Below are 15736 nucleotides of genomic sequence, written 5' to 3' on the forward strand. Positions count from 1 at the left end.
TGGGATCCAAGCAAGAAGTGCGAAGATTGGGTGTCTGCCAGCGTCTACTCTGCCGGCCTTCTGGTTGTCCGTCTGTGTTACTAAAGCACAAGTATTTTTCTCTATTAAAGCATTAGATTACGAGGTTCTGAAAGGTTTACTGCCTGTATGCTTGCCTGCCCGACCTGTAGTAGATCCGCAGTGTAGCGGAGGTGAAGACCAGGGATGGTGCGGGTCACCAGAAGGTACTTCCTAGGGAGGATGGAGGTTAAACGGAGTTCTCAAAGACGCTTGGGACGGGCGAGGGCAAGGAGTGAAAGGGAGGTGGTAGGCCATTTCGAGGGAACAGCATGCGTAAAGGCACAGAGGACCGAAAGGCAGCCCTGGGGTCTGTAATATGCAAATAGTGGCGTGTGCGGTCCAGAGGTGGGGAGATGAGGGTTCGCCCTTGCAGGGCGGCGCGAGCACGCGTGCGCGGAGGCCTGGCCAGTGGCCGCGGAATAAGGGGGTGCCAGGGGGTGGGAGGGGGTGGGAGGGGGTGGAGAGGGGGCGGAGGCGTAGGGGCGTGCTCTCCAGGCCCAGGCGCGGGTCCGAGGTGGCTGCTGGCGCTTCTGGCCGGAGCCCGCTCATATCATCTCTTTTAATTAATACCCTTCGCGCTTCTTTTGAGGTGGGCACCTGAGATGGGGACCAGAGCTGCGAAGGGGTGCTTCTCGGAAGAAGGGGCACTTGATACCTTTAACACTGCACTGTGATCGCCGACCCCGTGCTCTTTGCTTTTAGGGCAAATAAACGCGTGGCGGGATGGGGGTGGGGGTGGAGGGCAGTGACTAAATGGCTTCTCCTCCTTTCCACAGGCTTTTGCAGAACTCAAGATTCATGTTTGCCAAGCAGTTTCTAAATAAAACGGGATGCTTTTTATTTAAGAACTCTGCAAGCAGCTGCCAAAAAACCACCTGACACCTTCCCCCCAGGGCAGTGGGTCGGAACTGGGCTAGATCACAGTCAGAGGAGAAGTCCCGGAACTCACGCAATGTGTTTCTGTTAGCGCGCAGCGCAGAAGGCAACAGAGCTTTCTACCACAGCAGGGAGGGACTTCCCGTGAGCCCGGATAGCTCAGTCGGTAGAGCATCAGACTTTTAATCTGAGGGTCCAGGGTTCAAGTCCCTGTTCGGGCGGACTGCTCTCTTTTTTTCCTTAATAATTTAAAAATAAGAATAAACTTTCGTCATCCGGGTTGCCTTCAGAGAAAAGAGTAAAATCTTTGAGCGCGTGGGTTTTGAGTCAAGACGCTTCCGTGAAAAGCACGACCTCAGCGAGGACTGACACTGGGAACCTTTGTGCAAAGGGCCTCCGGAAAATTTGCGGCGCACTGCTCCAAGTCATTAAATAGGCTGCTTTATTCTGCAACCACTAGGCAGGCTCCGGGGTCCCAACTACTGACTGCTGTATTCACAGGAAGAGGGAACAGATGCCTTCCAGGACCGCCCAGGCACCGCCCTCCGTCGCTGTTTGGGGCCGTCCCCGCTGACCGTGTCTCTGGGGTTCCCTCCTGCTAGGTGCCTGCGACTATGGCGTGCATCTTGCACCTATACGCCACTTTTCTATGCTTCTAGAGAATATGTCTGCACTCTGAAAAGGAAGAGACAACCATCTAGAAACCCACGCACCAAACAGAGCAGTCCCCTCTCTAAACGAAGGCTTCTCTCTACCCTTCCCTTGCAAATTGTGACCCTGAACACAGGGAGGAGTTGAGGTGGACATGGCAGCTTCTGCTGTGGGAAAAAGAAGGGTGCTAATTGGAAAGACTTCAAGAGGCTGGAATGGGGGCAAATCCTGGTGTTGCAAAAACAAATTAAATCAGCTAACAAAGGAAGGAGTTAACTTCTGAAAGGTATTGAGGAAGTTGGGTTGTGGACACAAGAAAAGCTTAGGCACGGGTTCCTCGGGAGGTAGAGGGAAGGGGCATCCTTGCTTCACTAGAGACTGACCCTGTCACTAGGCAACAAAGGAGAGTCTGCATTGATCTCCTTAGCAGGATGGAGGTGTAGGTTGAGTCACCTGCCCTCTTAGCTGATGGATGGTGGTACCCAGGGAGTCCTGATTAGTGTGGCAGATCCAGGATGGAAGGAGCACTCAAGAGGGAGGCTGGGCCTTCACCCTCCACACTGAAGTGCCTTACCCAGAGCCTACACAGACCCACAATTACCTCCCAGTCTCCAAAGTGCAGCCTCCTCATCAGGAGAAAGCGAATCAGAGCAACAGCATCCATCTTATGAACTTGTTATCAAATGAGGTAACAAGGCATACACAGTGCTTGTAGAGTTTTTCCCCAAGGTAAACATTCAATGTACTGTAGCTATTCTCATTATTATTATCCAATATTTAATATTGTTATTATATTGAATCTAGGGAGGAAACAAAAGATACCTGTCGAAACAGGTAAGGAACCATTCCAAAGAAACAGACTCCCAATAAGCCCAAGATGATAAGCCTATCCATATTCATGTGATTTGTGTTAGTTGGTATGTGCTGAAGGGACAGCAATGGTCACTGATCCAAGTAAGTGTACTCATTGGGCCAGTCAGGCTTTTTTCTTGAAAAAAGTGAACCAAGGGGTTCAGATGGCATCTCAGGGAGAGAAACAATGTGAGGAGCTATGTCAATTTTTCTTCTCTTTGAGGGAGTCCTTTGGAGAGTGATCCAGTGCACTTTTGGCAACCTTGAAAAGTGAAGTCTTTGCTCCAATCATTTCCTGACTGAAAAAGAACAGAGTGAGCTGGGACAAGGAGAGGACTGGGGGTGGAGAGCATTGCGATCTCCTGGTTCCCTCCTCCCTTCCCCTCAAGGTCACTCCCTCCGTCTTTCACCAAAGAGGGAAAAGTGAGAAAACAAAACAAAACAAAACAAAACAAAACAAAAAGCCAGAAAACAACCCTATGTCGTCTTGACCAAGACATTTTGGGCTTTGGAGCTGGACAGCTCTGGTTCAGTTCTGTATGAGATCAGTTACTTCATTTAAAAATTATCATATTATCAACCTTAGGGCAAGGATGAAGTGGGTGGAGATTGAATGAGACCATGTAGGTCAGGTCCAGGCACACAGTAGGCACTTAGTAAGTGGCCCTATTTACTCTTGTTGGGGAGGGCCCCGGGGAAAGAGAGAGAAAGCATTAGCGATGAAGGAAAGGGTTAAGATATAGGCAGGCAGAGGTAGGGGGCCCCTGACTAGGCTCTGAAACTATTCCTGGCAGGCCCAAGTGATAAGCCAGAGTGAACAAGAGATAAAGGAGTAGACCAGACCACCTGGCTCTGGATGTTAGGGAGGGTTTTTTTTTTTTTTTTTCCCGTTAGTTTTGTTTTGTTTTGTTTTGTTTTGTTTGCGGCTACAGTGTAATCACAGAAAATGATCAAACCTCAAAGAATTAAGTAATTAAGGGTGTTCTCAATAGTCCTTGCTCAAACTCCAAGATGGTGCGAGGATCTCAAGGCCACAAGCCTCCCAGGCAGTTCTCAGTAAAAGACGGCCACCAAAAGCCCTCCGTGGCAACCCATTCCGGACCCCTTCTCACTTCCCTTCTGCTCTCACCTTCACTTAATAAACTTTCACTTCGCTTTACCCTTTTAGAGTCCCCAAGATTCATTCTTTGACTCTGTGAGACAAGAACCTTGCAATCCTGTTAACATTAGGATAAGAATGCCAAATCTTCCTCCTAGGACAGGAATTAGTTTTCTCATCCACTGCTCTCAAAACCTGAGAGCTGTACACAGTATGATTTGGAAGGCGAAATTAGGAACTGAAAAAGCAAAGATAAGAGAAAGGTGGTTTCTTTTCCCCTTTGCTTTCTTTTTTAAATTTCCCCTAACAGGGTAGCAAGCGCGCTCGTCTTCGCCGAAATAGCTCAGTTGGGAGAGCGTTAGACTGAAGATCTAAAGGTCCCTGGTTCGATCCCGGGTTTCGGCAGGGTCTTTTGCCCACACGTCCCAGGACAGGCCAGAGAATCTGTTCCTTTGAGTAGTCTCCCTTGTGCCCCCCGATACGCCTGCGCAGAGGCCCTGCAGGTCTGCGCGTGCCCAGCCCCCCGCGCCTGCGCAGCGGCTTGGTTGGGTCGTGGATGGGTGGGTGGGGGTCTCTTAGCCTGTGTTTTCCTCTTCTGCGCTTGCGCAGCGGCCGTGCGGCTCTCAGCGCGTGTGCCCTCCGCTGCGCGTGCGCACCGGCCGAGAGGGTTTTCGTGCTTTCGTTCAGCACGCGGGGCGTCCTGCGGCCGTGGGCCTGGTCTCCAGCCCAGAGGGGCGGAGTGCCCCGCCCCCAGTGTAAGACTGCACAGTAGCCTCCCAGTGCCGTCAGCTCATAGGGCTCGCGAGTTTTTCTCGTGGGTGACAGACGTGCCCATGGCCCTAAAACGTCTGTCTATACGGATGGTTCCCAGCCGGAGATGTGACTCAGAAGCACGAGTCTCGGTTTGAAAGAGTCCTTGGAACCCGTTTTCTCACTGCGCCTTTAGTAAACGTGGCGCGAACGATTGCTCAGAGCCGAACGCGGCGCAGTGACCGCCAGGAGCGTTCCTGTCAGGTCAGGACTGACGACGGGGCTGCGGTTTTCTTGCGCATAGATCTATCGATGTGCCGGGTAGAAAAGTAAGTTTCAAGGAAAAAATATCACAGGCAAAAAGTCACATTCCAAAGTTGGAAGAGAAAGGTCCGAGCTTGGAAGGCTCCTCAGGTGGCCCTCTGCGCATGCGCTAGGTCCACTGTGGGTAGGGCCAGGCCTGGGGGGTAACCTGCCCCCCCACCCCGCACAACCCAGGTGTGCTTTGCCTACCCCCGACCTGTTCATTAAGAGGGGTGTGAACACTGTCTCAAATTTGTTTTTGGAATTTAAAATTACCTCCGCCCGAACAGGGACTTGAACCCTGGACCCTCAGATTAAAAGTCTGATGCTCTACCGACTGAGCTATCCGGGCTCGTTGGACAGTAGGTTTCCTGGCCCTATGCGCAGTTCAATAGGGCACGTGTCCGCATTCTTTTCCTACTGAATTAACACCCTTAGTCCTTTTACTGATTTCCTGCGCGGTGAAACTGCAGAATCAAGCTCCAGTGCGTGTTTGGCGGGATGGAATCCCTTTTCTACCATCAGAGACAGACTGTAAAGAGAGTATCCGCCTGCCTCTCCTGCCTTGTCCGCGGGCAGCAACCCCCTCCCCGCCTCCACCCTCCCTCCCGAAAGAGCTGGCATCCTAAAGGGTCCGTCACCAGAGGAATTCCCTAGATTTAGGACCTCTCCGCGTGCTTTTGGCTGAGCAGCGGCATTTTTAATTCCAGTGCTGGTCTTTGAAAAGTCCCGAGTGGTGATTTACGAGTAATTAAATTTCCACTAATCTATTCAACAGGCGTTCATCGAGGGCCTGACGCTCTCCAGCCTTTAGGCAAACTGGGGCTGCAAAGGCCCAGTCCTGGTCCTCAGTGCCGCGACAGGACGCGCTACCAGAGGCACCCGATCCAGCTCTTTGACGGTGGGAAACTGGCTTCGGCCGCGTTACCCGGCCGACACCAGAAGTAAGAGGCAGTAAAGTCTTCCAGGGGGGTGGGGAAGCCTGAACTGAGCTATGAATGGTGACGGGGCCCCTGTAGACTGGGAAAGAATTCTACCTGTTACAGGGTACCTTCAACACCTGTATGAGGATCGATCTTTCCTCCTCGAATGTTTCTGCTGGGAGGCAGACACCCTGTATGTCCCCAATGCCTGGCCAGTGGCTGACACGGCTCAAACTCTCAAAACTTCCGTGGCATGAATGAGGGCCATGGGTCAAGGAATGCTTTTAGTCAAGGTTCCGAGAGCAGAATTTGTTCTTGGGAGTTTTTGTTTCGTGGAGAGAGGAGGGGAACATTCATGTCAAGGTGAATGACTTCCACAAATGGAATAAGCTTGGGCTTGAAAAAGTTCTATACCACCCTCTTGTGCTACCCCGTTTTCTTTATGTTCAAGTGCTTATTGCCATCAGAAATTCTGTTTAGTTGCTAATTTATAAACCACCTCTTCCCATCACTGTGTGCTGTAAGTGCTGCTGGACAGTAATCTTGTTGGTGAGGACCTTGTCTTTTTTGTTGTCCTTATTTTTTCTTTTACTTAAAGAAAAAAAAGTTTGCATTCCCATAACCTGAGCGTTTAGAACAGTCGTTGGTGCATAGCAGGATCTTAAGAAATAACCGTTGACTCATCTCAAAGGTTGAAGGTTTTTACTACATAGTGTGTCTCCCCTCCCCCTGTCCCCAAGGTATAGTTGTACACAGACCTTTCATTTCAGTTTTCCAAACCACCAATTCTGAATTTGTTGCTAAAGGTTCCGTTTCTGGCAAAAACATTAACATTCAGATTAAGACAACATCATTGCCCTGTATCCATCTGGCAAAAACATTAACATTCAGATTAAGACAACATCATTGCCCTGTATCCAGTCGGAGGTCCCAAACTGTTTGCCACCTTTAAGCCTTCGGGAAATTTAGAGAGAATGGTTTTTTTCTGGAAAAGCAGGGATAACCTTTACCAGAAGTGGGGTTCGAACCCACGAGGATATGAATCCATTGGATCTTAAGTCCAACGCCTTAACCACTCGGCCATTCTGGTACCCTTCGTGTCGCTGTTTTCTTTTACGCAACTTGACCAATACGAAGCTGCTATCGTTTCAAAACAATTAAAAATTTTCATTGCCAACGTAAAAGAACAATATAAGGAAGGGGAAAAAAAAATCCCAGTAACATATCACATCATGCTGATTTTTCCATCTTCGGTCACTAGAGACTCTGGGGCCCCCTTCAAAGCCACTGGAAGACTCAGGTGGCGGGATTCTTACCACCTTCGCACGAGAGGACACAACAAGGAGCTGGGAATGAGTTTCTTTCCATCGCGGGGGAGTGGGATGCGGAATTTTTAAGTCGGTTAAGGTGTTCTTTTTTTTTTTCTTCCCTTCCTTTTCCTTCGTCCTTTTCCTTACCAAAACAAAAGCGACTCTGGTGGGACTCGAACCCACAACCTTTGAATGCCTTCATCTGTCTAGAAGTCCAATGCGCTATCCATTGCGCCACAGAGCCAGGCACCGGCACCCCCTCCGCGCCGCTTACATCAAGGCAGGCGCGGCTCCTGTCCCCGGACGCTCGCCGCGGCCACGCCCGTCTGCCTCTCCGACAAGCGGTGGAGCCGGTGCGGCCAAGGAGAAGCGTGGGTGGGAGCTGCGCTGGCAAGTCCGAGATCTGAAAGTGTGTCTCCGTAAGCGACAGCCGGGCAGCAACTCCCAGTCTCGGTGCACGTTGGAAAGAGAAAGGTCTTTGTGTGCAGTTCTTCCACCCTGGAGAGCTGGTGCAGCGCGTGGTTCCATAGTGTAGCGGTTAGCACGTCTGCTTTACGCGCAGAAGGTCCTGGGTTCGAGCCCCAGTGGAACCAGGGGGTCGTAATTATACCTTTTAGCGATATTTTCAGGTTTCCCTTTGCCAGCCAGGTCCTGAATTTTACTCGGGGAAGCGAGTGGCGCTGCGGTTCCGCGCCCCGGGCTCGGCGCTGCGCCCGGCCGCGTCGGCTCCAGTCCGACAGGCGCCCGCGCGGATCCGCCGCCGAGGCTGCCCCCGTGTGGCGCCTCTGGGGAGGTGCAGGCGGTCGACCCGGCGTCTGTCTCAGCGCGCCTCTGCGCCTGCGCCCTCCGGACCACCCTGCAGTCCGGCCTCTCAGTGCCTGCGCGGGGTCTGAGCTTACTTGCTCCTTCCTAAGCCCTGCTCGGGCCACCTTTTAAAAGCTGCCGCCACCGACTCAGTGCGGGGGGATAGTCGGAGGGTTACCCCCCTCCCTTGCTGATTAATCCTACTCCACTGGTCTCATTATTTACTGGAATTAAAAATCTTTTTGAAAAATTATATATCCCTGCTACGGAATTCAGAGAGCCCCACATGTCTTATAGTGATGCCCCCCTCTGACCAAGCTTTTCTCTTTAACCAAACGACCCGAGCTCTGAGCCTGCTTCTCCACGAGGCCTGTCAACCTCGCCGTGATGACTGGAACTAACTGCAACGCTAACATGGTTTTTAGGCATTCCCAAGGTGACCCTAGGTCCACCTGAAGTGCTGCCTGAGAGAACTGAATGAAGGCTGCCCAATTTACTGTTGGTTTCAGCCAACACCTGAGCACAGGACCCCCAGTCTCCCAACGTCTGTGGGAAGGCAAAGAGCCCAACTTTTGTTAGAGTTAAGGACCACGTGGGGTTTATGTAGACCAACTCCCCCGTTTCCAGATTTTTTGTTATTTTCACTCCCCTGACTCTACTGAGCTCCAATCACACCCTCTACTATTCCTTCATTATTCTTTAAAATGCCCAGCCACTCTGTACAAATCAACGCTGAATGCAGTTCATGCTGGACACTTGTCCCTCTTGCAATAGCGTATTACTGATTAAAATCTGTGCTCTCCCTTTTAACTGGAGTCCAGCTTTCTCTTCAACACCTCCCACCTGTTAACCACTAGAAGTTTCTTTTGTGACCCTTCAGGGCTAGTCTTTGCGTTCTCCAGTACAGGCGCGCCCTTCTTTATCAGCCAATTAGGATTTTCGTACAAAAGATAGCATACCATAGGTACTATTCCCCTCCCCCCAACGATATTCTGGGAAGAATTCATTCACAGGAAGCGAAAGGATGAGCAGACTTATGAATGAATGTATCACGATTGTTTATACCATTTGATGAACCATTACAGACAGTGCTGGTGGTGGATTTCCTTGTTCAGTGGTTTGGGGGCGGATCAACATAAAGAGTAATAATAGCAAAATCTTGACTAGGTATTTCCCATGTGGCTAGGCAGGAGTCTCAGTCGGCTCAGGTAACACTCAAAATGATTGTATTATTGTCTAACCCATTTGGGAGATGAGGAAGAAGCATAGGGAGGGTAAGGGATTGCACAGGATCATACTGGTCAGGGACAGACCATAATGATGATGATAGATGTCATTTGTTAAATGCTTGCTATGTGCATTTCATTGAAATGCTTTACATACATTAATTTGCTAAATCCTCCCCAGAATCTTAAGCTGAGGAATTACTGGGAATATATATGTTATATTTCTGTGAATATTGCTACTTTCACCTCCAAAGGGCTTGGACAATATTATACTCCCACCAATGTGAGAGTGCTTGCTTGACTTCAGTCTCAGATAAAAAATATTAACATGCTTTTGGGTCTCTTTGCCTTTTGAAAGGGGAAGATGTTTTAATTTATATGTCTTTCATCAGAGTAAGGTTGATTATTCATGTGCTTAAAAAACATTCTCTTTCCTCCCTATCTTCCTTTTCCCCTCCCTCCCTTCCTTCCATCCTACGATCTGTTCTATCCTTTTGTCCAAATTTCTATTATATTGGTAATTTTTAGGTGTTTTTATAAGTATAGACTTAGATATATTTCGCAAATGTGTTTCCCAGACTTAGCATTTGCCTCTTGATTTTACTTTTGATACTTTGTGCAGAAATTTAAAAACTTTTAACATAGTCAAATTCCTTATCCTTTTATTTAGTTTTGAGGGGGAGATTTAAATTTTCTTTCCTAGAAAATGCTTCCCCTTTCTGAGATTATGTTCCAAAAATGGTGCTGTATTTTCTCCAGGTTATTATTTACTTAAAATTTACCTGTTACACCTTTGGTCCTTTTGAAACCTCTATAACTGGGTGCTATGGTCTGAATGTTTATGAGCCCCCAAAACATGTATGCTGAAAGCTAATCCTCAATGTGATGGTGCTGGGGGTGTTGGAAGGTAGAATAATACCCTTATCAGTGGGATTAGTGCCCTTTTATTTATTTATTTATTTATTAATATTTTCATTTATTTGAGAGAGAAAGAGAGAGAGAATAGCGGGGGAGGAGCAGAGGGACAAGCAGAGCCCCTGCTGAGCAGGAAGCCTGATGCAGGATTCAATCTCAGGACCCTGAGATAATGACCTGAGCCAAAGGCAGACACTAACCAACTGAGCCATCCAGACACCCCATGGATTAGTGCCCTTTTAGGAGAGTCCCCAGAAAGTTCCCTCATCCCCTCTGCTATGTAGAACAGCAAGAAGACAGTGATCTATGAACCAGTGTTCTTACCAGACCAAATCTGCTAGTGCCCTGATCTTGGACTTCCCAAACTCCAAATCGGTGAGGTAGATTTCTGCTTCTTATAAGCCACCCAGTCTGTGCTATTTTTGTTACAGCAGCCTGAATGGACTAAGGAACTGTGTAAATTATGCAAGGGCCCCTGTAGAGGGATTTTGTAAAGCACTCTAGAAGACCCTTTTAACATAAATTCCAAAAATTAAAGGTCCTGTCTGTTATTTGGTCTTTAGGTTCAAGTTCCTTAATATCCTTTCCTTAGAACTTCCCAGAAGCTCTGCTGGTGTAGGTTTCCCCTCTGATACTACTTTGGCTCATCAAGCCACCTTACTTCTGCTTTTCTGTGTCTCACAGGCTGGGTTCATTTCCTTCTCAAAAAGAGCATAGCTTTGGGTGGTCTGGCATACTATAGAAATTCACCCTGTAGAGTCCAGATCCAAACTGTGGGTTCAATCCCTGGTTCTGTTTCTCTTGGTTGTGTGACCATGGCACAGTACATAACCTGCTGTGCTGTGTGACATTGGGTTAGTTGCTTAACTGTTCTGTGCCATGATTTCCTCTTCTGTAAAATGAGGATCAAGCTCAGCTTAAGATTCTGGGGAGGATTTAGCAAATTAATGTATGTAAAGCATTTCAATGAAATGCACATAGCAAGCATTTAACAAATGACATCTATCATCATCATTATTATTACTGATTTGGTGGATTAATCTGGTGAGTTTAGGGAGAACAACATGGTTCTCTCATAGGGACATTTTTAGAAAATGATAAGTGCTAAGAACATCATCTCTTCATTTACTGGCCTCTCTTCTAGGCTTGCAGGGTGATGTAGGAAAGACATTAGGATTCAAAGCCTACAGCCAAGAAAGAATTCTTGAGAGTCTTTGGTGCAAAAAGGTGGTTTTATTAAAGCATGGGGACAGGACCAGTGGACAGAAAGAGTTGCATTGGAGTCATGAAGAGTGGCACATTATGTACTTTCAAGTTGGGGAGGAGGGTTAGGGGGTAGTATAAGCCTCCCAGGTATTTTGGAAACAAGGTTTCCAGGATCTTGAGGGGGCTAGCTATTGTTAGGAAAGATCATTTGTTACTGTTTAGTAAAAACTCAGGCATGAGACCCCTCAGATATACATCAGTGGGTCATATGTTTGGAGGATGATTGCCAATATGCATCTGGGGTCCTAGAGGTAGAGATAAAGGAAGTTTACAAAGACAATTTTATAGACTTACAAGGTATTGGGGGTTGGGCTAAGATTGCCTTTTGCCCTTAGCAAAGGATCAACATCCAGACAGTTGAGTTCCTAGAGGAATGTCACTCTGCCTGTTTCAAGGACTTGTCAGTGGGCTATAGGGAGCAGGGAAATTTAATAATTTTACTTCTACTTTTGTTTCTCACATCACAGGGACAGTCTTCTCCCTCTGTCTCTTTACATTGTCTGTCCTCCATCTGCATCCTTGGGTCCAAGTTTCCCCTTTTCATAAGGGCACCATTTTATGGCACGAGGGCCCACCCTAATGGCTTCACGTTAATGTGATTATCTCTATCACAACCCCGTCTCCAAATAGGGTCGTGTTCTGAGGTCCTGGGGGTTAGGACTCCAACAGAGGAATTTGTGGGAGGGGGGACACCAGCCATGGCATAACTTGTCCAAAGCAGAGCATGCAGTGTTGCCCAGAAACAGGATCTGCCCTGTATTTCCCTTCTTGGTGAGCCATCTGCTACCCCAGCACCCCACCCTAGCCAGAGGCCCAGCACTTTTCCCATTTCCTTACCCCCCCCCCCATCCATCCACACCAGAGCTGGCAGGTTCTTTTCTCTGTTTCTCTCCTGTTCCACCCAGCTCAGGTCTCACTCATCTCCTCCTTGGAGGGCCAGGCAGCATCCCTGTCTCCAGTCCTGTGCTTCTCAAAGGGACCAGAGCGACTTCTCTAAAATGCAAATGGCACATCCCCCTTCCCCTCTCCACCCTCTGAGGTGTGGTCTCCCTCTCCAGCCTGCCCCTCATCTCATTTCTTCCTTCCCTGGTGCCTGGGGTGCCTTTCCTGGTGCTTCTCCCCACTTCTCACTGCCATCTTTGAAAAGCAGCTACTCCTATCCTTGACAGTTTGGAGACACTTCTGCTACTTTCCTGACTTCAGCCTGGGCATCTGCACAGCTGGAAACCCCTTCCAGTCCCCATTTAGTTCTGGGCATTAAGGAACATGAGGTCAGGGCATCTTGTTAATTCTTCTCTCTTCCCCTCCCCCAGCCCCAGGTACTGTTAAAGCAAAAGTCATTCTGACACTTCTTAAAACAATAAGAAAGACTATTCAGGCCCATTGCCATATGTGTCATGACTGTTGTCATAGGGGACAGAGCCTGGACTCAATTCTGAATACAGTAACGTCAGCTGGAGACCTACAGCCATGGAGCAGGGCTGGGGAAGGGGATGGGTGGAAAATTACTAAGCAGAGACATCCAGGTCAGGGGATTCGCAGTAAACTGACATCACAAGATTCTAGGTGAAGGTGGGGCAGGGTGATCCAATGTCAAAGTCAGGGGACGAGGAATTTGATGTGATATTGATCAAAGGTGATCAGATGCCAGGAGTGGGGAGAGTCTCGCTAAGCTGACTCTGCAGGATGGTTGGGAACGCTGGGCTGAAGAGAGGTTGGGGGTAAGTGCAGGTGTAGAGAAGAGGAGGGGGCTCTTGGGAGCATGGCTCAAAGTCTGGCCGAAAGAGAGGCTTTGCTGGCACCCCACCCAGTTCCCAGTCTGTAACAGGCCCATGATTCGTGGGCATTGCTTTTAACATATTTCTGAGTCATAAAAGGCCTTTCGAATGGTGGCGTCTTAAAATTTTACTCTTCTTGGAGTTAAATTTAATTCAGTTTCTTTTGTAACTTTTCCACCAAAGAGGAAGCTCAGCCTTTTTGGAGTTTGTCTTTTGAGATTTTCAAACAGAGCACCCACTTTGCAGAGGAATGTCTTGTCAGAAATCTATATTTCAAGCTTCCAAAAGACAGGGTTTATTATAGGCCTGAAACTATCAGATATTTTTTTCTAGAAGATATAGGAGAAAACTGTTGTGACTACTGTTTAGGCAAAAATTCTTACATAGGACACAGAAAGTGTCCCTAAAATAAACAATGAATTTAACTTCATCAAAATGTAAAAACAAACAAACAAACTTCAACTTGTCTAAAAATACTCTTAAAGGAAAAGACATATCACAGACTGGAAGAAAAATATTTGCCACAGGCTTATCTCGTAAGTCTTGTATTGAGAATTTATTTAAAAGTCCTCTTATGAGGGGCGTGTGGGTGGCTCAGTGGGTTAAAGCCTCTGCCTTCAGCTCAGGTCATGATCCCAGGGTCCTGGGATTGAGCCTGCATAGGGCTCTCTGGGCTCTCTGCTCAGTGGGGAGCCTGCTTCCTCCTCTCTCTCTGCCTGCTTCTCTGCCTGCTTCTCTGCCTACTTGTGATCTGTCTGTCAAATAAATAAATAAAACCTTTAAAAAAAAAAAAGAACATTGACTTTCAAAAAAAAAAAAGTTCTCTTATGATGTCTTATGATAAGAAAACAAAGAACCTCATACAAAAATGGTCAGAGACCTGAACAAACTTTTCACCAAAGATGATATACACATGGCAGGCAAATGTACAAAAAGATGCTCAAAGTTATTAGTCATTCTGAAAATGGACAGTAAAATTACACTACACACTTGTTAGAATACGTGTAAAAAAAAAAAAAAAAAAACTTAACGCTAACAATGCCAAGCGCTGACAAGAATGAGGAGTAACTAGAATTCCCGAATGTCGCTGGTAGGAATGCAAATGTTATCGCCACTTAGGAAAATAATTTAGAAATTTCAGTAAAAGTAAACACACTTATTTTACCAGCAATTCTACTTCTAGGTATTTATCCAAGAGATAGGAAAGCATATATTTACACAAAGATCTATGTGTAAATATTTATAACAACTTCAGTCATAAATTCTCCAAAAACTGGAACCAAACGAGATATCCTTGACTGGAGAAGAGATAAGCAGACAGTGGTACGGCCAGGCCCTGGAAACCCATCAGCAAGAGAAAGGAATGAGCTTCCAGTGCACACAGGAAGATGGATGGATCCATTTCAAAAGCGTTATGCTGGGGTGCCTGGGTGACTCAGTGGGTTAAAGCCTCTGCCTTCGGCTCAGGTAATGATCTCAGGGTCCTGGAATCAAGTCCCGCATCAGGCTCTCTGCTCAGCGGGGAGCCTGCTTCCTCCTCTCTCTCTCTCTGCCTGCCTCTCTGCCTACTTGTGATCTCTGTCTGTCAAATAAATAAATAAAATCTTAAAAAAAAAGGCGTTATGCTGAGTGAGAGAAGCCATAAAGAAAAGACTACGTGATAAAGGATTGTGTGGTTATGACTTTCTGGAAAAGGAAAAGTTACAGGCACGGAAGACAGACCAGAGATAGCATTCTGGAAGCCTGAGCAGAATTTGACATAATGTCCCAAGATCTCACACAACTGAGGATGTACTGAGGATGTTTTTGCCTGTGCAGGAAGAGGGTAGTGTGAGCATGAGGCAGCTTTCTGAGGTGATGGAAACACTCAGCATCTTGATTTTAATGACTGTTACTTGACTTCCTATCTTAGTCAAATCTCATTGAACTATACACCTTAAAATGGTGAATATCGTGTGTATAAATCAGACCTCAATGAACAAAAAAGATCAGATTTATAGCACGGTGCAGGCTTTCAATAATGAAAACAGAATCAACAAACATAAAGAAGTACTTGTTGGAAGAAGGATGGAATGAAGTGGAAACTGGATTTCGGGTTAATATTGATAACAGTTTTTTTTAAAAAAATTATTTATTTGAGACCTAGAGAGAGCACACAGGAGGGGCAGAGGGAGAGGGAGAAGTAGACTCCCCATTGATCAGGAAGCCCCACATGAGTCTCAAAAGGGGCTCAATCCTGGGACCGTGGGATCATGACCTGAACTGAAGACAGATACTTAAACCTCTGAACCACCCAGCCCTGGCTGATAGCAATTTTATGTTACTATAACTTTGTGGGTAATTTTTGTGATCTTTTTACATTTCTTGGGGCATAGTTGGACAATAGAAGCTGATGATACAGCAGGCTGAGTCACAGGTGTACCAAACCTCCAGATACAGAAGGGGTCTCTATGCAATTGTGTTTAAAGACTCAGAAAAAAAAAAAAAAAAGATTCTTCAGTCGTAATTTTTAAGAAGAAAAAAAATCACTTTGTGGGGGGTGAGGAGAAGGAATATGGTTTCAGGGCATCAGAAGCTCTACGTCATTTTCGGGCTATCCATGGGAAATGAGAAGTGAGACAGACTAAGTCAGAATTGTACAGCAACTTAGTGGCTGCCCAGTGTAACTTGAGAACTTGCAGAGTTTGGAGAGCACGCTAGTCCCCCCTCATCCTGAGAGTCAGGGGTGAGCAGGGCGGGCAGGCAGGGTAGAAAGTATAGAAAAATCGGACACAAAGAAAAGATGAGGGGGAGGAGAGGAAGAGAGAAACAGCGGGAGCCTAGAGAGAGGGAAAAGAAGATGGAGGAGGAGGAAGGCAGGAAGAGGAGGAGAAAGAAGAGAAAAAGGAGGAGAAAGGAGACGCCACTGTGAAGGGAGGTGTCC

At 47.3% G+C, this 15736-nt stretch overlaps 1 long non-coding RNA gene and 6 other non-coding genes across 8 annotated transcripts in view; 4 read left to right on the top strand and 3 right to left on the bottom strand.

Annotated features, from left to right (window-relative positions):
• Positions 1 to 1084: 1084 nt before the first annotated feature.
• On the top strand, positions 1085 to 1157 carry TRNAK-UUU (transfer RNA lysine (anticodon UUU)). The gene has a single exon. It is a non-coding gene; the product is annotated as a tRNA-Lys (tRNA).
• Positions 1158 to 3870: 2713 nt separating this feature from the next.
• TRNAF-GAA (transfer RNA phenylalanine (anticodon GAA)) lies at positions 3871 to 3943 on the top strand. Its single transcript has one exon. It is a non-coding gene; the product is annotated as a tRNA-Phe (tRNA).
• Positions 3944 to 4207: 264 nt separating this feature from the next.
• LOC132009142 (uncharacterized) overlaps positions 4208 to 15736 on the top strand; it is a 97542-nt gene continuing 86013 nt past the window's right edge. For both annotated transcript variants that reach the window (XR_009401813.1, XR_009401830.1), the window contains exons 1-2: positions 4208 to 4617; positions 5370 to 5535. This is a non-coding gene — a long non-coding RNA (uncharacterized LOC132009142). The remainder of the gene's footprint in view (positions 4618 to 5369; positions 5536 to 15736) is intronic.
• Positions 4871 to 4943, bottom strand: TRNAK-UUU (transfer RNA lysine (anticodon UUU)). The gene has a single exon. It is a non-coding gene; the product is annotated as a tRNA-Lys (tRNA).
• TRNAL-UAA (transfer RNA leucine (anticodon UAA)) lies at positions 6522 to 6604 on the bottom strand. The gene has a single exon. It is a non-coding gene; the product is annotated as a tRNA-Leu (tRNA).
• Positions 6983 to 7068, bottom strand: TRNAR-UCU (transfer RNA arginine (anticodon UCU)). The gene is given in 2 exon segments: positions 6983 to 7018; positions 7032 to 7068. It is a non-coding gene; the product is annotated as a tRNA-Arg (tRNA).
• TRNAV-UAC (transfer RNA valine (anticodon UAC)) lies at positions 7345 to 7417 on the top strand. Its single transcript has one exon. It is a non-coding gene; the product is annotated as a tRNA-Val (tRNA).

The sequence above is a fragment of the Mustela nigripes genome, chromosome 1 (assembly GCF_022355385.1).
Source record: "Mustela nigripes isolate SB6536 chromosome 1, MUSNIG.SB6536, whole genome shotgun sequence".
Lineage (NCBI taxonomy): Eukaryota > Metazoa > Chordata > Mammalia > Carnivora > Mustelidae > Mustela > Mustela nigripes.